Source organism: Falco peregrinus, chromosome 4 (assembly GCF_023634155.1).
Source record: "Falco peregrinus isolate bFalPer1 chromosome 4, bFalPer1.pri, whole genome shotgun sequence".
NCBI classification, from domain to species: domain Eukaryota; kingdom Metazoa; phylum Chordata; class Aves; order Falconiformes; family Falconidae; genus Falco; species Falco peregrinus.
Genome location: NC_073724.1, coordinates 17,914,235 through 17,941,253, shown reverse-complemented (window position 1 = coordinate 17,941,253; position 27,019 = coordinate 17,914,235).

Below are 27,019 nucleotides of genomic sequence, written 5' to 3'. Positions count from 1 at the left end.
AATTCTGATAATGGCATCTCACCTGAGAAACTTCATCTCTTAAATCTGTTGGTGGCCATTTATATCCTGCTTTTAATACTAGGATTTTCCATCATAAAAAGCTCTAATGAAATTGCTGGCATATAACATAACTATCCTGCCAGTAGCCCTCACAGCCTCCCATTAACTGTGATAACTTTTGATGGCCTTCTCAAGGATTCATCCATAAACCCAAGTCTGTCACTAACTGTCAAACCAGAAGAGCAAAACACACACCCTGGACTACAGTTTAGTCCAAAAAGCTGCTAAAAAAAATATTTTGTTTCTCAGTATTTCTGAAAAAAAGATATTAATTTGAAGTTTTAATATTACATATATATATATATATAAATAACATGTCACAAGTTCTTTCAGTTTTGAACAATGTGGCTTGGAAGGAAATGCACTGTTCTTTGCCAGATGGAAAGCCCACAGTTTCAACACAGACAAAAAAGCTCCTACACAGGGCACAGGGATACTGTATTACAAAAAAAAGATGGTTTGGATCTTTTCAGATAATAAAGGGAGTTGGCCAAACATTTGCACATCACAACAGAGTACTTTGGAGAAAGAAAAGACATAACTAATAACTAAAGTTTAAAACAGCAAAGGAGTGCATTATCACCATTGAATTCCTCTCTTACACAGTACAATTACTATTCATGGCTCCATTCAGAGGAAGGAATTATACCCATTTAGAATAAAGGAAGTTATTTTGTACAAATAAACCTATAGAAAAATAAATTACATTATATTCCACTGTCAACACAGAATGGCATGCCATACCAACTGTTGACAAATCTATTTTGGAACCAGTATTCAACCAAAGTACAATAGAAATAGTAAACACATCCAAGAAAGCCCCCAGTGCTGTTAGATTTTGAAGAGAGGTGTTCTTACTCTAAGCTAGTTAGATCTGTAAACTGAGCACAGAATTAATTTTATGCCAGAAAATTACTGTTTTTAACAGGTTATACAAGGCACAGAACCATATAATTGCCCTACATTTGAAATATGCTCTCATTCAAATGCAGGGAATTAAGTTAGCTGAAGGTGCAGTATATGGGGGGGGGGAGGGGGGAGGAGGAGGGGAAGCACATCTTATCTGTGCAATGACTTGTTCTTTACAGGTGGTTGGTTGGAAAATTAGCAGCTATTATTTTCTGCAGTAATAAATTCTAATATTTGCAGAAAGCAGGAACAGATGGAATGCCAGTTCATTGCCACTTGCCACAGCACAATGAAGATTTAATCTTTATGATGAGCAATCCACTCTTTACATAACCACTATACTAGCATTCTAGTATTAAATCTCATCATCCCATTTTAAAGCAGACTAGTTTCCCACACTCTTCAATATAAAGTTTGGTTTATTTGTGTTTATACTAAATAGCTTTAAGACATTTTAGCCTTACGTTACCTCTCAAACAAGTACTAAATTCACAGAACAGTAATACTGTTGCAGTGATTTGCAATGCATGCTTAGGTGCAGAGATTTTAACCAAACAAACTAGTAACCCACTACCTTTTAGGCACAACTAATTATTTTTTATTTTGCAGGAATTACAACCATAATTTCTGTTGCTTTAATGAGAAAGATTTCATATTCTGTCTCAAGGAGTTTCTCCTACTAAAATGTACTGCTAGGTAGATGAACACATCTGTCTGTGGTGGCTAAAGTAGTATTTTACCATTCCCTATAATACCTTCCATTGTATGGCCCCTTACTGTAAAAATGGCCAGAAACACGCAAAGGGGAAACTCCCATGGCTCAGTGGCATTTCAAATTCTGAATCTCAGCCAGCCACCTTCTGAATTTCTAAAATCTTCACAGTCTGACATTCTAAAACATTTTTGCAACAGTACAAAAAAACCCTGCATATGACAAGTTTTTTTCTGAGTCAATTGAGCAAACAGTTCCCACTATAGTTGCAGCTTCATTTGATGTATTTGTGTTGTATGATCAGTTTTTTTATACACAGCATGACACAAACTATGGGAATTTTTTCAGGTAACAACAGTGGAAAAATTAAATAATACATTCTTTAAAATTGAGCAAAGTAGAGCATAAGAATCATCTTAATGAAAATGTGACAAGGAACACCTTTCGCTTTGCCACTTGTCTTTTCTAGAGCTTCCCTCAGCTTCCCTGTGCTTAATGATTTCCTAGGAACAGCCTTAACAAAAGCAGCAAGGTCCCTTTGGCCCTTGCCTTAGTCCCATTACCCTTCTAATGTGGAGCTCAGCCTGCTTGCATCTGCAGCATAACTCCTCTGATTCCCAACCTTATACAGCAGAATTTCCTATCTACAGAGAACTCTGGTGTTGGCCTAAAAACAGGTCTTTGCTTAACATTCAGGAGCAAGTGCTTAGTAAAACTATATAGACAGACTCCTCCGGGAGGTAATTTAACTGGATAGAGCCACACTTTAAAGGCACTGGAAAAAACACATGAGAACTCTGCGATGGTAAAAGCAGAATTCATAACTGGAATCTGGATAGAAAAAAAAAAAACAAAAAACCAAACCACAAACAACCTACTGGGTTTTGTTCCTTTGCTGCTTATATGCTTGCTCAAATTTTGCTTCAGGAGTGGGTTGTGTAAGCAATTACAAAACCAGCAGAGGGTGCTGAAGAATATCCACCGTAGTTTTAGGCTTTGGAAGAGCAATAAAATGTAACCCCGTGTTTGCATTGCAAATAGCAGCTTTTTTTTAGCCTGTATATCAATTCTTACAAATTCAATTCAGTGGATAAAAGCAAGCAATTCACATTTCCCAGCCCATTTGCAGTCTGTGTCTTTGCTCAACTTTCAGTTTTCACCTACTCTTCTAAAAGCCTTGCCTTTCAAATATTCACACCCATTGTGAGTGCCACGGACCACCTCCTGGAGCACCGTGAGTATGTGAAACAAGCTGGAAATAAGCACGAAGTGAAAGCCTTTTGCATTTCTGCAAGGTCAGACTTCATGACTCATCCTCCATACACTGTTTTCAATCAAGGCACTGTTCAACCATCCTCTGGGTACTTAGAAGGGAGAAAGAAGCACAGGTTTGTGTACCTTTTTCAAATCTGCTTTGGTTCTTTCACACCCATATCAATCCATATAAATTAGAAGACTATGAGGACATGAAATAGTTTCTTGCTTAAACAAATGGAAAGAGAATTAATGGGATACATCATATTTTGAAATTAATAAAATAAGCTTTTTTCAGTACAGTAAAAACTTAAATATTGGGTGTGTGTGTGTATTTGAAATCACAATTATTTTCAATCGAAAAATATGTAACAGAAAGAATTATCATAACCTCATTAGCTAGAATGACCAAAAATGCTGTAATATGTTGACTCTGCATAGAAATTTTGTTGATTTAAAATAATAAATCGAGTCTCTTTTGATCACAGAAGAGTTGTATTCTGTGTGATTACTTCTGGTGTAGTCTTGTAAATTAATAGGGGAATATGATGCCTCTAGGATTCTCCTCAGCCTGCAAAAATAGAGGAAAAAAATTGAGACAAATATGCTCTTCTTACATTTGCAACAGGAACAGACTTAACAGGAGGATGTTTAAGGTATGCAATGTGTAATTTGCATGCAAATTTAAAATGTGATTCTGATTGAGTATCCTGGTATAGAGGATGGACTCAAAGCTGTATTTTTTAGCTGATCAGATCTTCAATTCAAGCCTTTGAAAACTAAAAACTTGTTTGATTCCTTGTTGACACAGTCATTAGCCTTGCTTAAAAATACAAAACATTAATGATGTCTAGGGAAAACATGTGTCTGCGTCTCTACAAAACCATCAGGTTTAGCTGCTCAGTGACATTTTCCACTATGAATTTTTGTTATTACTGAGTGGCATACAATATTCAGAAGTTCATTTGATTCCCATTTCAAAGGGCTCTTTCAGACCCAGTTTGGAATTCTCTTTGATTTGGCAGCTCAGTAACTGTTGAACTTTGACATTTGTACAGGCAGCATATGAATGGAAGTGAAAATACCTTTTTCTCCCTTACAGAAAAGCAGAAAAAACCTTAAATGTTTCTTGCATCACTTATGTAACACATCAAACAAACAAACAACATTATTAAAAACCTGTGGAAACTGAAACAGGAAAGACATGGATAGATTAGAACTGAATTCTTTCTCAAGTGTCCAAAAGAGAACCTTCTAAACCAACTATGGCTAATGATTTCAATTAACTCTGGTAGTACAGTATTCAGAAATTATCAGATCATCCAGTCTAGGTATGTTAACACATGCTTTAAGCAAAATAACAACACTGTTTGCTTTTGTAGGGGTATTTTGGCAGATGGAGGATGACTGATATAGGACTCAGAATTTGATCTTTTATGTTTTACTCCCTTAAGTAATTTCCTCTTGTAATCAATATATACAAGATTACACCATAAGTCCACATCAAGTACAAAGTCTATGGACTATCAAGAGTACAAAGGGCAGAGAAGATAGAAATTGCAGATTACAAATATGCAGCTGTAGGAAGAACCCAGAAGAGACAAGAAGGTGAGAAAAAGGTGCTTGAAAAAGATGACGGTATGTAACAAACTCATTTTTCAATTCAAAACAATAATTATCCTCAGTAAGGTATAAGCATTTGCACTATACTTCAAGGTCTATGTTGATTCTAATGATTGGAATGAAGTCTATCACTTTTTTAAAGTGCATTTAGCATGTACCAACACCCAACTCATTTTACAATTCATTTTTAAATGAAATCATGAGTGAATGTGTTTGACAGTCAACATAATCTATTAAAATGATCTTGTAACATCAATACCATTCCATTTATTTTTCTTGAATTCAGCTTCGTGAAAATATGACCATTGCTCCATGCATTGTTTTTCTATGAAATTCCTGGGTGTTATTGTGGTTTTTCTCTTTAATTGTGAAATTTTTGGCAGTCATGTGCCACATGGACAAGTCAGTATACTGAGTCTACTTCTCCGTTCCATGGCTATTGGCAATACCAGCAAATCAGTAGTCCTGCAATTCTTTTCATACCCTCTACCTTTGTAAATAGCACTGTTCTCAGTTTCTTTACCTCCTGAAGCAGAAGTTGTAAGTGAAAAAAACCCAACTGTGTCGTACTAGTCAGTCTTATGAGTTTTCATCAGCTTATTGAGCTTTCCTCATATTTGAAAGTAATTTTATATTTTTGTGATGTAGACATGAAATAGCAGTACTTCTTAATAGAAAGAGGAATTTCAGGAGATGCTTGTCAGGTATTATATACCTTGAATAAAAGGGAAACACATTTAGCAAAAGAAGAGTCCTATGTGTAGAACTTCTAAATTTCTTAGTTCTGATCTTAACAAGAAAAATAGAGGACATTTAAAACGACGTTGCTTAGAAAATCAAGGTAGAAGAAATGGTGGTGAGGGAACATGACAAATAGCTTCCTAATCTTTCACATTTGTTTTTCTTCAGTTGCTGAATTATATAATCTCTCTTGCCATCAGAGAGATGGCATCATTGTTTTTTCTGGAAAATATCAAGGAAAAGTGAATGAGGTCACACAATAGATTCTTGCCACTTTAAAACTAAAGGCACCTGACGTAATTGATGTTTTCAATTAACATGTTATCATTCGATTCAGAATTCATCCTTTTAACTTCATCTTTTGAGCCACTAAATTCAAAGGACTGACATTTCCGTCCAGTATACTGTATGCAATATATTGTTTTGTTGGTTTTTTTAAAAAACAAACAAAAAACAAAGTTGATTACCAAAATTTTTCTAAATATGTACAAGTCAACAGAAAACTTCATTCTTTAGCAGATCTAAGGTATCCTAGATGTGATAAATTATGCAAAGTAAGAAAAAGCAATTATAGTTCCCAATTTGCTAATCAAAAGTAAAATGTTTAGAGTGCATAGATTTAACCATGCAGCTGTCTGTAAAGCTTCTGCTTTAGGCACAGTAATCTCACCAACATTGAATCCTCAAAATCCAGAAAACTGAACTTAAAAGAAAAATCATTGTATCATTCCAAAAATATCAACATTTTAAAATGTATTTTAAGAACAATTTGCTTGCCCTGTGTTTTTTATGCATTTATTTATAGTAGGGTAAGATCCACACACAGCCATAGTCATAGAAGTTTGAATTTATCACTCAATGCAAAAAAAACCACCAAAAACCTGGAAAAATCAAGACTTTCACCTCATCATTCATTTGAGAGGATAGGTACTTATGAAAAGCACAGAGGAGGATGGCACCTGTCTAATATCTGGATACTGACAGGTAAAGCTCCAAGTCTCAGGTAGCTACTCTGAATGTGACTAGAGGCTCTGCATGCAATGAACAGAAAGAAATGGGTATTGTGATTGTGCAAGACAACCTAACCTCAACCCTCAAAGTGCACGTTTTCTGCCCGTTAATACAAAGAGAAAATAATGGCAGCTGAAATGTAAATGTTGTTAGGGAAGTTAGATGAATCTCAGTTACGTGTCCACGACAGTGTTATCATTCACTTTTCAATACTGTAAGGACTAAAAATCCTTAAGGAGGAATCTAAACTTCTCACTCTTTAGGGTACTTGTGGCCTTATTCTGCTCAGTTCTGTTGCATTCCCATAAGCACAATCTGCAATTTTTTACAGTAAGCAGGAATACCTTTTTCCCCATCATCATTCTTCCCATCAGTCCACTGCATTCTGTTGAGGTCTGTTAAAAAGCAGGGATTCAGGATGGTGATCTAGAATTACAGTGAGTCAAGGTAACACAGAAGTAGAAATCTACAGGAAAATCTGTGGTGTGTATGTGTATCCAATATACACAAAGATACACAACATGTGACAAACAGGAGGAATTGTAAGTTCATGCATTGCTGTGGAGCTGTAACATCACTGGGATTATTACAGAGCCATAGCAGAATTGCCCACGTGAATGGAGTGCTGCAAGATAGGCACAGACTTTCTAAGAAAGACAGGAAAAGGGGGAAACTGTGCTTTGTTCAGATGACTTTCCACTACAGTCATCTATAGTCAACAGAGAAAAGGTTAGCTAGAAGTATAGGCTGGGGTTGCAAGGAAGGCCAAAAAGAAGGGACACACTGGTGGATCTCTTACAGACACCTCGGTCAGGAAGACAAGGTGAAAAAACAAACTTATTTAAATTATTGGAAGACTCAGTTTCATGCCTTGGTTTCCATGGTAAAAATTTAAGAGCTCAGCACCTTCTGGAAAGGCAACATAGCATGAAACCAATAATCTGGAGTTCTAGAGTGTGTTGGGGACAATTTTTTGATGCACCTACTAGAGGAGATGCTCTGCTGGATCTGCTACTCATAAGTAAGCAAGCAGTCACTAGTGATGTGATAGTCAATAGCAGGCTTGCCTGTAAGGACCATGAGATGGTAGAGTTTAGACAGAAAAGAATGACAAGTAGCAAAATAAAGCCCCTGGTCTTGAAGATGGCAGAGTTTGGCTTGTTCAGTGAACTGATTCAGAGGAATGCCATGATAGGTTGTCCTGAAAGGCAAATGGGCCAGCAACAGCTGTTTGACCTCCAAAAGCAGCCTTTTCAAGCACAAGATTAGTCCCTTCTAATGTGCAATAAAGGAAGCAGATATGATTTGGCTAAATGAGGAACTCACAGCCAAGTTCAAATGCAAGGAAAAAAAATAATTCTCCAGGCAGTGAAAATAGGGAAAGGTTGCTTGGGAAGAGCACAGAAGTATTACCCAGGCATGCCACAACAGAATCCAGAAAGTCAAACTGAAGCTCAAGTTAAAACCAGTGAGGGACATGAAGGAGAATAAGAGCTTCTATAAACAAATCAGCACAAAAATTAAGATCCTGTTGATATGCTGCTGAAAGAGGCAAGTAACCTAAGTGACAGAGAAAAGTCTGAGATACTCAATGCCTCCGTCATTTCTAGTAAAGTCTGTTCTCAGGTCTACCAGGTCCCTGATGATGGCAAAACTTATGGAAGACCAGTTACTACTCATTGTAGAAAAGAGTCAAGTTAAGGAAAACTTAAGTAAACTGATTATACACAAGAGCTGACATCCAGAGAAAATATATCTGAAGGTTCTGAAGTGTCACTGACTGAGACCATTCTATCATCTCTGGCAGACTGTGGTGACTGTTGGAAGTTCCTGATGACTAGAAACAGGCAAACATTACACTCTAAGGCAAGGAGAGACAAGAAAGCTACAAGCCAGCCCAGCTCACCTCAGTCTTGGAAAGACTGTGGAGGACATCATCATGGAAGTCATTGCCATCCATATGGGCAAGGAAAGGATGACTGAACAAAGCCACCATTTCTAAGGGCAAGTAGAATTTTGAGCTACATTCTCAACACAACCCTAGACTTGTCATGCAAGTTAGCTAAGCCACTTTTCTGTTCTCAGTTTCTTTTTCTGTATAATGAGTATCACATTACCCAGCAGTCATTGGTGTTTTAAACTAACCTGATTAGCACTGATAATATGATCCAGATGTTCAGGAAAGGGTGACAAAACTCTCTTCAGTGTCAATCTGTAGGTATATGTCCTTCAGATATCTTTTATCACATTAAATAATGACCTTTATAGAGGAAAGAGTCCTAGAATTCAAACTTCAGTTGGTTTAGCACATCTTTTACCAAAATGTCATATTTAAATTAGTATGCACACCATAACAGCAGTCTCAAATAATTAAAAATTAATATTCAAAATAATTTCAAAGTTAATAGAAGCCAATACCCTTTCCATTTCCTACTCCAGCAGAATGTACGTTGGCATTAAAAAACCAGACCATTTCAAATTTGCGTGGGTCATTTCAGAACCAAGAGCTTTCCCAAGCACCTAACATTTTTACTCTGGGTAGTCAGTCAAGGTCTGCCACTTAACTGAAGTCCTACAGTCATCCACAAGCTTTTCCCTTAGGCACTTGAGAAGAGTCATGCTCTGGATAGTTCTCAGAAAAATTTGGTTTCTGTCTTTCACCATGAATAGGTTTAACATGTGTTTTGACTTTTCTGACAAGTCTTATATTTAGGCACCTGTGAGATGCAGTTCTACATCAGCTTCTCCCCTAAAAAAGAAAAGATTCTTTGCTTTTTCAAAACCAGCTGTTTAGAATCAGGTGGTTTCAATCTTGACTCGTCCTGCCTAGAAAAAAAACAGTACTGGAATCTCAATTAAGCATTGATTTATCTCTTCCCAGGAGCACCAGACTCTCTGAGACCCGCTACAGGTTTTTCCTTCATGGAGAAAAATTTGTTAATGATACCAATTAAGTGATGTGAATGTCATTTCTATGTATTTGTTCCGTTCCAGGTCAGCAAGATTGCAACAGCGAAACCACAACATAGCAACTTTCAGCGAGTTTAGGGAAACAATTCTTTGCAAAATAGAAATACTGCATAAAACATAAGCACATTGAATCAGAAGGTGCTCTGATGAATGAGTTGACACAGGGCATTCATGACTGCTAAGCTATATTTTTCTAGTGGAGTCTGCTCAGGCAGTGCTGTGAAACAGACTTGCCATTTTACCCATTGCCTTCAGTCCTTGCAATTGCTAGACACAAAAAAGTAAATTAGGAAGAGTGGCAGCTGTCAATTAATTTTGATTTATTTTCAACTATTTTAATTTTCACACATAATTAGTTTTATAATTCCCTTAATATGCTTGGAAATTACACTTGTCGTTTCAAACTTCTTTTTAAAAAAAAAGCTGAATCTTTTTTTCTGTTGAAAGCTATACTCCCTTACTTCCAGTAGAAGAGAAGCAAATTTGGCTTTTATGGCATACTCTACTTTCCTTGGCAGTAAATATGCTTTTTTAGCCACATAACCAAGAACTTGTACTTCCTTTTTATAACACAGAGAGACAACTGGGCTAAATTTCTTGCTTTTCTAGTATGACTTTACCTTGTGTGTATGAAATATTAGTGTTTGCAAACATATTGCATTTCCTAGCAGTCTCCTCCCAAGTCTGAATACTACTAGATCATTCTCTTTAGCCTACCATCAACTGAAATTGGTTGAGGAAAGATTAGCCAGTCATTAAAAGCCAACTGCAAAATAAGATTGGAGTTATTTTGTACTGGGGCTTCAATAGATATTGACTATGGAGTGAAGAATTACTAATAATAAGAAAATACACATACAATTAAATACAAATAAACATATAGTTAAATGACAATGTGAGTTTAATATTTGATTTAGCTAATGCTCTGTATTCTTAATACCCTAATCATACAGTCAGAGGTTCTCCCATGACTTCTAACTGTAGATTTACCTCCAGCATTGTTTTCTGAGGCATACGGAAGTGAAAAATTAATAACAGTCTCCAGTAATAATCCTATGTATAGCCTGTCATCAGTGCTTGCTGGAGATATGAACGTATTCTACCCATTTTATCTTGGAACAGACTGAAAGGGAAAAAAAAAAAAAACACCACAGAACAAATCAACCTTGCTTGCTAGTTACAAACACACAGAAAAGATGTTTCCTTTGTTTTCCCTGTACTCATTTGTCTAGGAGTTCAAAAATCCAAGGGCGTTAATAACAGAGGAACCAGAAAACCCCAGAAGTTTTGCCAGGTTAAAAAATATACAATGAGTTACTGAAAATCATGGGGAATATAGACAAGACAAGAAATATCAGTAAAGTGTAAAATGGTCTCTTAACACGAGTGAAACTTAGGATACTAAAAAATCGGTATGTTGTAGCAACTACAATTGGAGCACTAAGGATTAGCAGGCTAGCATGACAATTTCTTCACCTAACCAATAAAAAAAATGTTTCTCTACAAAAAGAATTAAGAGATTTCTTAAGCCAAAGGGATTCTTTGGACTTAAAATAACTTCACAATTTTTATTTTGCATGCTGAATTGTCAGTTCTCATTTAATTCCAAGCAAGTCTCACTAGCCTACTGCCAACACAGGAGAACATATCCCCTCTGGCCATGCACAGAGCCACAATCACTGTTGAACCAGCAGGAACACACTTATGCTGTCCACAAAGCAAATCACAAATCACATTCACCACTAGTTCACAGCTAGCATAAATACCTGTCATGCTCTGTCTTTCTGCTGCACAATCATCACAGAACCACACTCACTTCAGTTTTAACATACCCAGACAACAGTTACTTGGTTTTTTGTAAGGTATTTGCAATCACTATGCATCCCCCTGTACTGCCCCTTACCTTCCTGAAGGGAAGAGGGAGACAAAGGTCAGAGGTAGGTATATGAATGGGTATCGTTATCATAGAGTAACAGAAAACCACAAAAAGTGGTAGAATGGTCAGATACACTCAGCAGTTATACACACACACACACACATATAGACTCATTACATCGTTTATTTATTGCCTGAAACGGGGTTTCTGCTTTCTACTCAGATTTTCAGTGCTGAATAAGAAACTGTCTATCTATGCCCTGTAGTTAGACTTCAGTTGATGATTCTTTCAGCTCACTGTTTATCAAGGGAGAGTCCAACTCCTGCCAAGAAAACAGGCAGACTAAATACATACATCACCACTGGTTCTGAGTACGTGATTGCTACTTGTTAGGTGTATGTTGCGTTTACTGATCAGTGGTACTGGAGACGATTCTTTCATGCTACTGACAGGAAGGACTAATCATATAATTGCTTTACAAAACAACCACAGAACGTCACGTTCCACAGGTTGAAAGTAGAATCAGGAGGGCTATAATTTAGGAAAATTATGGAATTTAAAGTAAATATCTTAGTGAATATAGTCATACTTAAGCACTTTCCCATATGACAGTGTATAAAGAATTGTTTATTTACAAATTATTTTTCAGATGAAGACCAAAATGTGGAAGCACAGAATGGTTGAGGTTGGAAAAGACCACTGGAGGTCTTCTACTCCAAAGCCCCTGCTCAGGCAGGGTCACCTACACCCAGTTGCCCAGGACCACGTCCAGACAGCTTTGAGTATCTTCAGGGATGAAGACTCCTCAACTTCCCTGGGCATCTTGTGCCTGTGCTCGGACACCCTCACAGTAAAAACATTTCTTCTCAGGCTCAGACAGATCCTCCTGTGTTTAAATTTGTGCCCATTGCCTCCTGTCCTGTCACTGGGCACCACCAAGAAGAGCTTGGCTCCATCCTCTTCACACTTGCCCTTCAAATATTTATGTACATTAATAGGATGTCTCTCAGCCTTAGACTAAGTAGCCCCAGCTCCCTCAGACTTTCCATTTATGAGAGATGCTCCAGTTCCTTAATCTTCTTAATGACCCCTTTCTGGACTCTCTCCAGTAAGTCCATCTCTTCCTTGCAGCAAGGAGCTCAGAACTGAACACAGTACTTCAGGTGGGAGCTACTGTAAGTTTAAAAAACTTCTTGATCTTCTTTAATGTTGGACAGTTGGATGTTTCTGCCCAGTGAGGGATATCCTGCACCTCATATTGCAATACTTTCTTCCAAGCTTACTGCAGAGCAAGAATTTTGAGACTTAAAGATCATACACAAAAATTAATTTAACTGGAACATACTGATCAAGACTTAAAGCAGTCAAAGGGAGCACTGGCACTGACTTCGTTGGAAATGGGAGACAAATAAGGAGAGTAGAAAGGAAATAGGAAAAGCAATCTGATCTATCATAACTCTATCAGTGGATGGGTACAAGAAACCTCGCAGGTAAAACTTGGGAGGCCCACACAGGTTGTTCATCATTCAGAGCTCACCAGCCGGCACTTCTCAACTGCACCATCACCTTCCAACTGTGTCCTCCACTGCTATCAACGGGCTAGGAGTTTTCTGCTTTACTGCACAGAGGCCACAGTCCCCATCCTGTGCCCACATATTGAACCAAATTTACTCAACATATTCAAGTATTGCCAAGTAACAATAGTTTTGGTAGGCATAATGCTTATTTACATAATCACATTGAATCAGACTAAGTTTTAATTAATTTTACCTCTGAGGATGGAATGGAGATGTACCAGAGCACATCTGATAACCCAAAGTCAAACAACGAGGCTAAAGAGGCAAACCACAGCAGGACTAAAGCTGCTGCTGTCAGAATTTGTTCACACTGCCTGATCATACACTCAGTGTGTCTCTTACAGAGTTCGGTTCACGATAGAAATACATATGAGGCTACCAGTAATTTAGTGTTGGTTTAATTCACTCAAGCACATCTGTCATACCATTACGTTTATGGCACTCTTATCGTCTCTTTAGGCAATTGTGAAAATTTTGGGATGATTCTATAAATAATTCCTTAAAACATGAGATAGCCAATTTGTTTGCTGGGTAGTTTCAATCACAATTAGGGATTACAGTCAGCTAGAGTTTGCCAAAAGCTCAGCTATATCCACAGAGGAAAAAGAGAATATAATGACTCCTTACTATCCATCTCCATTAGCTGTCTACATCAGTAGATCAAACTGTGGCAACACAAAGAATTCAGACAAATTAAGCACCACCCCCCTTTAATCCATGAATGTGTAAGCATTCCCCATTTTTAGAAGGGATTTTTCTGCCTGTGTAACTTGATGCACTGAAGAGGATGGTATTGAAAACTTCATTTTCCTTGTCATTTGCGCCCATCACAATCATAATGGTGATGAAATATTCAAATTCACTTCAGTGTTGTGTGCTTGAATATTCCCAGAAGAGCTGACGTTTGAGCAGCCTCAAATGCTTTTTTTTTTTTTTTTTTTTACCACCTATTTTGCAAGGGAAAGAGTGCAATAAATCTGAAGCAACTGTGCCCCACCATCCCCAACAGCCACTCAGCTGTGCAGCAGCTTTAAAGCAGTAACAGAAACAGAAGGAAATGAAGCAGATGGCTATCAGCCATTTGATGGTCATTGATGTTTTGTTCCTCTCATACAGATTACACATCTCTGTCAGTTTCATAATTAGGGATTTTGAAGACCTTGTGTCAGCCACCACTATTTCTGTAGCCCAACTGTCATAAAAAACATACTTTCCTTTGTATTTAATTAATACCTTATGTATTATTCAACCTCCAGTAAGTAACAGATTTCCATGTTAAAGAAACTGAAAAATTAACCACTCTGGAATCTTGCAGCCTTAGGAGACCCATGACCATGGTAAACTCTTCCTGTGCTCCACGTTCATCACTTCCCATACTTGCAGCCATGGGAAAGCAAAAGGAAAAGAACTCATACAAAGTATTCAGCTACCTTGGTAGGACTGGCAACAACAGGGTGACTACATTCTTGTTTTTAATCCCCAAGTTAAGTATATAGTTTCTTGTGGCACTATGAACATGTATCTGAATTCCCAGTTTTGTATCCCAACCATGGTGCAAAACACAGGACAAGATTGCAAGTATCATGCTTTAAACTCGGTGATTACTCTGTTTCATGAAAACTGGAGAAAATTAAAGAACACAACACTCTGGTAAGACTCATGAGCAACAGAAAAATGGCTTGTTTGTGATAACGATCAGAAAAATTTTGGGTTTTTTTTGTAGTGAGGCTATTTGCAATAAAGTTTGCCTAAACACAACTAAATTACACTAGGCTAGAAACAGCAAATGAGGGGAAATATTAAAGAATGAGGAGGAACTTGCAGAAAATCCTGCTTCTGGAGTTCCAAATGAACATGTAATTTAATGATCTCTTAGTGAGATGCTGTAGTGAAATAAAAGGGGGGGGAAAAAAAAAAAGAGAGATGAGAGTGCTTAGATGTATGCCTTAAGAATTGTAAGAAAAATAAGCTGATTTAATTTCACAGGCAGGACATAACGAAATTCATGTTCTTAAGAATCAAAACAGACACAACACAGAAGCTCCTATGCAGGGAGAAAATGGACTTCAGACAACGGACTCCAGTTTAACAGAGAACAAGAATGGATGTCTATAAATGATGATCAGGCAATTTCAAATGAAGAACTAATAACTTGGGAAATTGATGGACAGGTCTTCATGATGTGGTGATACTGCTCATGGATATTTTCAGATTAAGTCTGATATACTTTTACAAGATGTTCACAGAACATTCTTCAGAAGTCTCACAAGTGAAAAATAATTGTTTCATGTCCTTACCCCAGCATTCCTTTACAGCTTATATATGAAAAACAATACAATAACCTTTATCCAGATTGAAGAACAAATGGTTGGTCTTAGGCTGTCTGATTAAATCCTGATCAAGCAAAGGCAGTGTCTGGTATCCTTGAAGCACTTAGCACCTTGCCTATTTTAAACATGGAAAAATATTCTACAACACTGAATTAAGTATTAGCTGTCCATTGTGTTGGTTACAGAAGAAAATATTAAAACAATGTATTGTGGCTTTTCACCTAGAAGAATTACATGTGCAGCAAATCCCTACGCTATATATACCTCCCCTGTTAAAACAGATTTTAACCTTGGTTCTACATGCTTATTCTAAAGATTCAGTAATCATATTTGATTGCTATAATTTACATATACTTAAGCACTAGCTAACTCTCCAGGAGCAAAATTGCACTTGAAGAAACTTTTCTTCTAAATCACAAATGTACCGGCATACAGAATAACACCACAATAGTAACACAGAAAAGTATTCACTTCTCATCCACATTATATGGCACAACAAGAAATATAAATTTTCCCCAAATAAAATACAAAAACACTGTAAAAACAAATCAGAAATTACCAGGTTTATACTGTATTCTCTTCCAATCCTTAAAGGTGACTTTCTTCTATTTATTCTACTACTTTTGGATACGTTTGTTTTTGCTAATTAGGAAACCAACCTAATGCCACCAAATCTCTAGCTGCTTGATCAGTGGCATCTGATGGATAGGACAGCTGGTAAAACATCTCCCCAGAAAGCTGCACTAAGTTATCAGGCAGCTGGATTTTGCCAATTTGACATTTTAAAAAGGGGCAAAACCAAATGAGAATGAAATGAGTAAATTTTAGTATCTATTATTTCTGTTGTTCACTGTAGGAAAGTCGAGGACCTGACAGGACACAGACTGAAGGAGGATGCTAGCAGAACTGCTGCCTTTGCCTTTTTTTACAGGGCTAGATAGGTCAGTTTTGGGATACACAAAAAGAACTGCAAAGAAAACTAAATCTACAATTAGGTGCTGAAAAACACCCAGTTGCAGGCAGAAGTGAAATAACCCCCAAAATAAATCTTTACTGTTTAAAAAGGAAAGAGCACTATCAGATGAGACTGAGGTAACTAATAGGTAGGAAATCGAAGCTTGTGTCAGCCATTTATGGGAAGACGATTAAAACAGTAAGGTAAATGGTAGGAAATTAAAAATCTTAGAATAAATCAATCAAAGCAGATGGGATCTTAACACAGACATATCCTTGTGGACCATTACCATTAAGAACGGTAGAAAGTTAAAGAAAATTGATGTTATATTCAAAGTGAACAGGCTAATAAGATCTGCAACTACACTTGTAATACTACTTGTAAATAAAAAGGGAAAGTCTTTTAGTCACAATTTCAAAACATAATTAAAAATTCTCCCTACTTTTCAACCTGAGTGGAGAACTACAAATATAATGCACTTGATCTGTGTAGACATAGATCACTTTGATAGAAACCCTGTTGAACAGTATTGAGGTATATTTCAATACCAAAGAAAAGGTAACCAAAGAATACCAACTGCAAGATAGGAGATGAACTGGAAAGAAATTTGAAATATCTAGGTGAAGAAATCTGAAGTGTCTAATCAATACATTAATTTCTCCAGAAATTTATTGACCTTAGAGAAGAGACCATTTTTCAATTACTATCCAAATACAAAAAATAAAATAAAATAATAATAATAATATTTTTTTTTAAATGGCCATAACAAAAGAAACAACTGAAGGATCCCAGTAATGAGCTTATATAGACAAATTTTTTTTTAAAGCTAGGGTGTGGTATTAATTATGGACCATGTAAAGGGGCTGATTCAAGGAGGTCAGGCACCACAATCAAAATTCCAAAGGATCTGGAAAGAAGTAAGCCTGGAAAAAAAGAGTGGGTATTTTAAAGTAATGATCATTTATGACTGCAAGACCTGGACCTTGCTAATCAAAACACCCTCCCTGATTTCCAAGCAGAGACTAGCCATGGAGAAAGGAAACACCTTTTGTACAGGGAGCCTGAGAAAATGTATCACTGAGAACACCAGGGTGATGTGAAAAACAAGTCATCTATCTAAAATTACCTCAGCTACCCAAGTCCTGCAGCTCCTTGTCCAACAAGGACCTGTGATGAGAACTCTTCCAAGCAGAAGCCAGTCAATAAGGGATCATGGCTACAGTGTGAATTGTCTAATCATACATAACTTTTTTACTTCATAGGAATCAGTCTTTGCCTTTGTAATAGCACCTTGGTGAACTAATCTTGCCTTAAAGTTGTTATCAAAAAGCACTACTTCTAGGTTTCAGATTATCCCTAAAAAACGTGTAGGATTTCTCTTGAAAGGATCTTTACCCTGCCTTTAATGGTTACTACCCCTTTTGCACAAGTGCATTAAGTGTTACAATCAGACCAAAAAAAAAAACCCTGAAAGATGGGCCAAGAAGTAGCATTCATTTTGGTCTGTTTGGGCCTTCCTGCACCTGAAAGCTGCATATGGCGTGGTGTTCAATACTTTAATTCTTAGCCTCTTCACTAAACTGATCATACGTATTCCTCAATCGTACTTGGTTTTGTTTGAAATTTAGTGAGACTTGTGTACATCATACTGTCAGCTTCTCAGCATAAAGGGCATTAAAAAAACCCATATAAACTGATTGATGAGTTCCTTATAAAATACATACTGTCAACGCTATTTTTTATTTTATGCTCTAATCTGGGGCAATTGACATTGTCAGAAAGCTGAAATAGAGTAAAATACAGAGACTGCTGTGGCAATTTTAAAATAATTTATCATCCAGATCTTGGAAGAACAGTCTTGATTGTGCTAACAAAGAAAATTTGTTACCCAGAGACAGTAAGTGAAGGGAGAAGCTATGGAGAGAAGGAAGATTTAATACGTAAGTATTTTGAAGTTCACAGGAAAACAACTTTCCTGTTTTATTTGCTTTGCCTTTTTGCTGAAAGTAGGGAGAAATCTTTAGAGTAAATTAAATAGGCTACCTTATCTTCATTAGTCTACTAACAATTCCATGTTAAACTAGCACAAAAAATGTTTGCAACTTATGCATTTGTGAAAGTGTTAATTACTGTCTTTAAATGCTTTATTGAGCATCAATCTATTTAAACTGCTCTATTTCCTAACATAAGACACACATCTAGGCCAATGTTTCCAAGAACAACACTATCTAAGCAATCAAACAGTTCCTAATTTTTGCCCTGTTTTTTCAATTTTATCCACACCTATAAAATTCAACATTCAAAATGCAACTAAGCAAAGAAGAAAAGTGTCAGAGCTGAAGATATATTCTGAAAGATAAAATACAAACCTTTAAATATTTGCATGAAGGAATTATGTATACAAGCAGCATTAAACAGCTACACCAGTAGGGTATAGACTGTGAATTCAGAAATTATTTTCAATGTCTTCTACATCCTGGTGGCTATTTGAATTCACATAAACCAGCAGTTTTTCTAGGCTTGAAAATTTCACATTAACATTCTTTCATTTTTTTATGGATTGTGTGAACAGCAGCAGAGAAAACAATATTGAATAATCATTAAACAACTGGGGAAGATTATGTATAGATTGCATGTTTTCAAACATTTTACTATTCCTCTTCCTAATACGTCTTGTTCCTCCTTCATAGTTAAGAATTAATAATGGGCTTAATCAAAATCTGCAACAATTCAATACTATTAGTGAGGAAAACTGAAAAAAATGAATGAGTTATAAAATTAGATTATGCAAGGCATAAAAGTAAAACAGAATTTCAATTAATTTATCTTTTTTATGTTGTTCTTACAACAGTGAAAAATCCTCCACTGTCAGCACTCAACATTTATGGGTTTTCTATATTTAAATCAATTAAAAAAATTTTCAACTCCTCAGTAACCAAGTTTACTAAACATAAAAATCACTTCTTTTCACCTCTGACTATTTAACAACCTTGGGAAGTAATACTAATTTTTTTTAAAAAATAAATAAATCAAAATTCACAAAGAGTCTGTGAGCTCTGGAGTCAATTACGGCAAGAATCTACAGATGTACAAGATTTACAAGAGTTACAGATGTCATTACAAGTGGAAGTTGGGAAGAGAAGTCTGATACTTCAGGACCTTCATGTGGCCACCAGTAACAGAAACTTCTCTCCAACAGAGATCTGAGAATGTCACCTTGGGGTTCTAGTCTCCTGCTTTAGACTGCAGGCTGGAGAAGACCAGTTTGGGCGTGCATGATATTCATTACTTCAGCAAAAAAATACTACAAAACTAATAAATCAAATAACCAATAACCTAATTAACTAGTAAACACACAACTTTTAACTTGCAATTACATTATTGTGCACGCTATCACATGGAACTACAAAGCTACCAATTATCAATATCAAAACATATGAACAATGCACCACTTCTGAACTACAAATCTTTCTCATATGAGGGTGGAGGCCTTCTTGCTCTAGCCTCCCTCACGAAATCTTTTGAAAGCAGACCCAGTTGACAGTCCAGCAGGTTGACCAAGAGGCTCCAGGTGGACTTGGATCTGTCCGTCAGCCTCTGCAAAAATCTTCACTCCTACCATTAGAAGGTCATCCCCCTCTGTTCTTCATCAACTGATTTCATACCTCCTGCTCTGGTTTTTTTTCCCCATTTCTGGACCTTTCTTCTTGAGTTCCTGTACCATGCCTCCTAACAAATGAAAAACTTGCTCTAAGCAGATTTTCCAGTTTTTCTGTATCTGTACCTAAATTTGATGTTTCTTATGTCATTACCTAGTCAATCACAGCCTTATATGATGTTACTGATAAATAGTGAATACAGGTATATTTACCTACCTGGCATAGCAAGGGACCAGCTCCTCCCTCAGCAGTGGAGAAACTCAGAGCCCAGGGAGAACACCAGGCTTCCAAAGCATGAGCCTTGCCAGCTGGGGCCCATCCCACATGGCAAAGAGGGAGCAGGGCAGGTTGGGTGGAACGGCTCAGTCTTGAGTGCAGATCACCATGGGAGTCCCTGATGAGGCAGGTCTGCTATCAGACTGGGAAGTCAGGATCAGACAGTCCCATGACAGCCAGGCAGGTCACTAGCAACAAGACAGGTCCAACAACAAGCTAGAAAGAGAGTCTACAGGTCAGGACAGGAAGGTCCACAGCCAGAGCTGTGATAGGGCTGCAGACAGACCCACCTCCAGTGTCAGTGGGCTGATGGCCTCAGGCCAAACAGAAGTGGGGCTCCTGGGCCTACAGCAGCACTGGTGGAGATCTCAGGGTAGAATGCTTAGGGCAAGAAGCCCCCCTTAGCACCCTCGGGGCTCTGACAGTGACCTAGGCACTGTTCACCTTTCAAGGTTCTACTCCCCAAAAGGTTCCAAAACCATCTGGGTCATAGTGGCTAAGTTATTGTTCACCTCACATGCTCCCCAGGACAAACAATTCTATTTATCCTCAATACCCATATTTAAGTTCAATTAAGTTTAAACATTTTCTTACCTGATACACAGAAAATCTATATAGCTGAGCAACATGGTTTTCACACACTTCTGTGCTCACAGAGCATCCTGCTTTTTATAGTAGCTGCTTGATTAGGGATCACTGACCTCTAAATGCTCCTTGGGCAACATCCTGGTTCCTTTCAAGGATATTAGCTAATGGTTGGTACTCCATAAGGACCCTCTTATTCACAAAGTCTAAACAGCTTTGAGAAGGTGGCCTGCTGGTTATGTGCTACTCTTTTGGCTTGAGGTTTTTCCTTTAATATCTGTATGACCTGCAAACATGAAAACAGCATATGCATTTCAGAACTGAAATACAAGCACTCCAAAATCTCATCTTAACTTTAATTTTACTCCTGTGAAACACAAAAAAACTTTAAATCAAGTGCAAAGTGTATTTAAAGACAAAATGGATTTCTAACAGATGAAAAAAAGAAAATGCTTTTTAATATTTTCTCCAAGAAGTAACACTTCTCTTGATTTTTTTCAGCCTAACACAGACTTCAGGGTACTGCAGGGTTTTAGAAATGATTGATATTTCCAGATTTTTCCTCCAGAAAATGATCAGTCCTTCATTAACTGAAAAGATTAAACTACATATCCAGTCAATGATTAATTATTTGGCAATGGCCAATTAATAAGGAATCAGCTCAATGTTATAGAAGCAGAGAATTGTCAATGACAATTCATAACAGTGTTATACTTAAATGCAATTCAAAAATAAAAATTGGTTATGTTTTCAAAAGAGTCATCCTATTCTTATTAGATCCATACAACCAATCACACTGTACTCTAATTATACTAGTAGAATGCTAGACCTGGAAAATAGATTAGAATGTTCAAAGACACACTAGATAATCTTTTTATTTAACAGTGGATGCATTAACTATTTCTTTAAGATAATGACTACCCATTCCAGGAGACACGCCTCTGTGTTTCACAAGGGTTCATGTAACTAGATGGAAAGCGGTGCCTTTTGCTCTCTTGTTCAAACTTCCGTTTCAGCTAATACAGGGTCATGACGTCTATTAAGCATATGGAAAACTCTCTCAACCATCTGAAATTATGCAGTGACCTCCATGACATTCAGCTAATCAACACTGTACTTTAATTTCTGTGTAATCTTCATTAATTAAAGAGGTCAATCTTTCCACTGAAGGACCAAGGAATTCATTCAACAATAGAGAACAGTGACAAAACAAACCTCTGTATGCAAACACTACAAAATCAAATCAAAAAAAAAAAAAAAAAAAAAAACACAAACTTTTCTAATCTATAGCTGAGGGAGAAAGCACCATGCAATCTCTGTCTTCAAAAGTCTATTTTATTAGTGTGCTGTGTGGTTAATATAAATTTCAGTTCCTTTTTCACTTTTTTTTTTTTTACTATTGTAGCTTCAGTTTAGTTAAAAAAATCAAAGTCAAGGCAACATCTTCCTGCATTTCATAAATAGTACGCATGTCCCAGCTGTATCCAAGAGACAAAAAACTGAGAAGCCATACCCAAGAAGTAGAAAAAAGGGAAGGCTATACTTCTGAGGACTGGTGTTCAACCACTTTCTGAAAAACCCTGAAGGTCTAGAACTGCCACCCACTAAATTGTTTTCCAGGTGATAATCCAATTCCCTGTGTGTTCTCCAAACCACTAAGCATTTTGCCAAGTAAAAATCTTAGAATGGTGAATTGATGACTAACAGATACCTTGTTCTTTAAACAAGGGGTTCTAGAGGAAGCAGCTAGAGAAAGCACAGCTTAAAAACCATTCTGCAGACATTATTACTAAATAACACATATGTAATTCCAATCTGTCAAACCCTAATGCATAGAGCAAATTTACCCAAAAGTCTGAAATAAATTACTTTTCTCCCAATGCTGCATCCAAGAAATACTGGTCAGTTTGTTCTACCATGTGCATAACACCATATACAACTCACAGCTGTCATAATGCATGGAGCTTTGTAATGCACTTGTGGGAATGTTACCACTGGAGGAATGTGGAGACAATCCCAACATGCATTATATGTTCTGAAGCTCAAAGTATGAAAAACCACCATCTATGTAGTTTCTATTTAGAATCATAGAATCATTTAGGCTGGAAAAGTCCTTTAACATCATTGACTGCAACCATAAACCTAACACTGCCAAGCCCACCACTAAACCATGTCCCTAAGTGCCACATCTACACATCTTTCAAATATCCCCAGGGATGGTGACTCAACCACTTCCCTGGGCAGCCTGGGACAATGCTTGACAACCCTTTCAGTGAAGAAATTTTTCCTGATATCCAATCTAAAGCTCCCCTGGTGTGACTTGAGGCCATTTCCTCTCATCGTATCACTTGTTACTTGGGAATAGAGACTGACATCCAGCTTGCTACAACCTCCTTTCAGGTAGTTGTAGAGAGCAATAAGGTCTCCCCTGAGCCTCCTTTTCTCCAGATTTTACTACGTGAGTTTCAGAGATTACTGCTGGATTTACACTCTATCATGTTTTTATGCATTGATTCTCAGAACAAACCTGTTTTTACCAAAGATTTAGAAACTGTATAGATAAGAAAGGAATGAGATAGGGAAAAGCATGTATTATCATCTGTATTGTATGAGAACCAAGGCACAAAAGCTTAAAGTGATTCTTCCATTTATCTGATCACAGAAGTCAGCAAATTCCCATCTCCTACAGCAAGTAAATATAGCAGATTATGAAAATAAATATTAATCATTCCACAGCATGGAATTAGAAGCCTGATCCAAAGTTCAATTGGGTGTTAAGAATAAAAAGGACTTTTGGCCTGGCTACTTAATTTTTGTGGAAAGAAGGCAAAATAAAAGCATAAATATAAAAATAACATTTTGAGAGCAATAAGGAAGAAATTAGGTAAATATAATGTATCAAAAGGTAACATACATTTATTATGAATTCAGTTTCCCCAAACTTTTCAGTTGGGAAAAAATTCATAGAGTTGCAATAAGAACGTTTAGAAAATAGAATGCTAAATTATATACTGACAGTAAACCAACTAAAATACAGATCTCCCTTACTTCTTACTTATATGTGTGTATATATACACACATATACACACACACAGTTATAAGAAATTTGAATGCTTTCAAAACTGGATATAAAGGAACACATTATGTGTAGCAGGGTCTGGTTTCTGCAAACCGTTTTTCTAAAGTTTGTGTTTAGTTTGCCTTTAATTCATAAATGAGATGTTCCAAGAATTAAGATTTGTGACATTCTTGGATTTTGCTTCCATTAGAAATAATAAATTTCCTTTATGTCCTTTACAGTGACAAAGAAGCTGATCATCTGGAATTATTGTAAGTGAACAGCTAACAGGCATTCCCTTGTCCTCTCATTTCTCTGTTCTTCATTTTTATACACACATACATACACACTTGTGTATATATATTAATATATACATATATAATTAACACACATACTCCAAAATAACATGGCTTAGATATTTAGCTACATATTGTTTTGGTTGTATCCTTAATTGAAATTGCTCTTTTCTGACCACTGTCTCCTTTCACAGAGTCATTTGAGTGTAAGAACAAAAATTTAGCCTGAAGAAGGACACAACTAGATGACTTAGGAGTGAAAATCAAGTCACATTGTATACATAAAGAACTTTGTCTAGAGTCAAAGGAAACTGATTAAAATACTTCAGAGGATTTATCAAGTGACTGCAACAAAAAGTTATTAACAGTCTCTTAACTTCTTTTAATACGATTTTCTAAACACAAATAATACTTTTCATTTGGAAACAAGTTTAACCATAAAGGGCTGGTGGTTGGTTTGTTGGTTTTTTCCCAGCAGGATTAGGTAAAAAGTGCATAACTTTAAAATTTAGAAGTATCTTTAGGTCACAGATATGTCTGTGCATCATACACACTTAAGTACATACCTAAGCGCAAAAGGAGACCACCACCCTCATTCTCTTTTATTCTCACCCCTTGTCACAGAAGACTTCTTTATCCAATGATTTCTTGATCACAATTGCAGAATATTTTCAGCCTCATAAAAGCATTCTACCAGTAAGCATTCACAGTTTTCTTTTTTTTAAAAAATATCTTTAAAGAGAAGCTACTACTAAGCATTTTTTCTTCTCCCTGCCCTTTCTCAGTCCAGCTGTCCATCATCTTCTCCCCCTCCAACATTTTCTACCCCCCTTTGATCTTTTAAAAACCTCTGTTTCTCCCATCCCTCCCCCCTTTCTTCTCTACCTTTTCTTGGGTTTGGTTATATTATTCCTTTTATAATTTTTCATACTAGACTTCTCACTAACACCTACATTAGAAGGTGGGACATATTCTCTGCTTTTCCTACAGGTGAAATAACGCTACCAAATCAGCAAGTTTGCTCCTGAAGTACTAGAAGCTTTTTTGGATGAAGCCACACTCAATGGCTATCAGATATCAGAAACTGGAATCAGACAAGTGTAGAGGAATGAAGGCAGTGGGTTGATTAGCATTGATAACATGCAGCTGTGGCCTTGCCTCAGCGGCAGTGGGTTGATTGACATGGATGATGTGCAGGTGTAGCTCGTTCCTGCTGAGTGGTTAAATAGCCCTGAGGATTGTGGGAGAGGGGGCTGGATGGAGGAGGAGTGGTGTGGTCTGATCTCTGGAGGAAGGAGAGGCAGCACAGACAGTAGAATCTGACCAAGGGTAAAGCCTTGTTGCAGTCTACTGGTTTGATTGTGCTGCAACAGACAAGACTTAAGAAAAAGAAGTATTAAGCCTTAATGCCCTGGAATCCATTTACAAATCTATATAACGGAAACCATTTTGTCACCACTAGGAACATACTGCCTGGGTATTTACTGGATGGACATTTGGTTAACAGTCCTTACTGCTCTACCTTTCCTCAGTCTGAGGACACATCTCTACTAGAGGTGTAACTACTTTTTCTTCAAATAATATTTAGCTAAAAAAATAAAACTCAAGTTATATTTTCAGTCTTTTCTGTTCTTATACAGAGGGAAGTGTGTTTGGTGCTAGTAGGGAAGAGTGCATATAGCTAAAGAGGCAGGCAAAACTATTAATCTGCTGCTTAGCAGAGACATTGTCTTCAGTATAAAAACAAGATTCACATATGGGCTATAAAATTTATAATAGAATTCCAAGCAGAGACAACATGCTCAAAGCAAAACAACTGGGTTTTTTGTTAGGTGTAGGTACAGCCACAGAATCACATTCTGGCCAAGACACAGAGGAAGGGATCAGAAAAGCGCATCTTTTCAAGTTGCTTTCACAGATTCTCCCTATGTTCCTTCAGGATGCTTCTTACCTGCTGTTAGAGAAGGTCCAGAGAGGCCAGCATTGCCACCTGGCCTTGACTTCTCTTATGGTGATTTAAGCCCTTCCAAAAGGCTATATAAAAAGGGGGGAGGGAAAAGCACAGGACACTATTATGCTTTATCTTTCACTGGAACATTCTGGATAATGAACCTGCCCAAGCACCTGCTATGCAAAACCAGCATGCCAAAATCTTACTTCAAAACAGTTACACAATTTCCTCTTTCTGCTTTTTACTTAGCTTCAACAATCAGATTTGCTTGGAATTTATTATTTTACTATATTTCCATTTTACAATAGCTGTTTAGTAATCTACTGAATACAAATAGACCAGGAGAGATTTGAGGTTCATCGGTAAACAGGGAAGTATTTGCATGAAGATATTAAAATCAGCACGAACTGTGCAATCCAGTGACACTCAAAGGCTGACTGGCAGACACAGACAATTAAAACATTTTTCCTAATTTTATTTAGATAACACTTCATATTTTGGTGACTCAAAGCCAGGAATGTAAAAAGGATAAAATAAACCGAACTGTAGAACTACAACCTAGGGAGTGCCACACTTAACACTAGCAACCCACAATGACCATTGCCAGCTCTGTTGCAAAAGCCAGCATGGAAAACAAAAGATTAAGACTAGTCACTACTGCAGAGTGCAAAGTTTTCCAGTCTTTGCTTCTACAACTTTTAGGCCCTTTTATTGAGGCAAAAAGCAAAAGAATCTGCTGGTTACATAAATTATTGAATCTTGTTTCCAAAGATTTATCCCTCCAAATCTAGTATTAAAAAAAAAGTCATTGTTAAAAAATAAAATAATGTTATGAGGGTCTTTGGCTTTTTTGATCGTTGTCAGTTAGACAATGGTAATTAATATTGTTTGGGTCCATGCTACACTTTAATTTTGTATTTTATGTCAGTATTCCCATAAATGATGAAGCCTGATAAGAAAAATCTTTTCATGTGTTAGGTAGAGCTTCCTGTGGTAAGTTGAACTTTGAGCAAGCTTCAAAACTGAAGCTTGATATGGAAATAAAAAATCTCCTTAGAACTCCAAAGGCCTATAATTCTACATTATGTTTATTCAAGTACTATGTTATTTCTAATGAACTGACTAGATTTCAAATTTATAAATCCAAGATGCAAGTTCCCCTTATCAGGTAACATC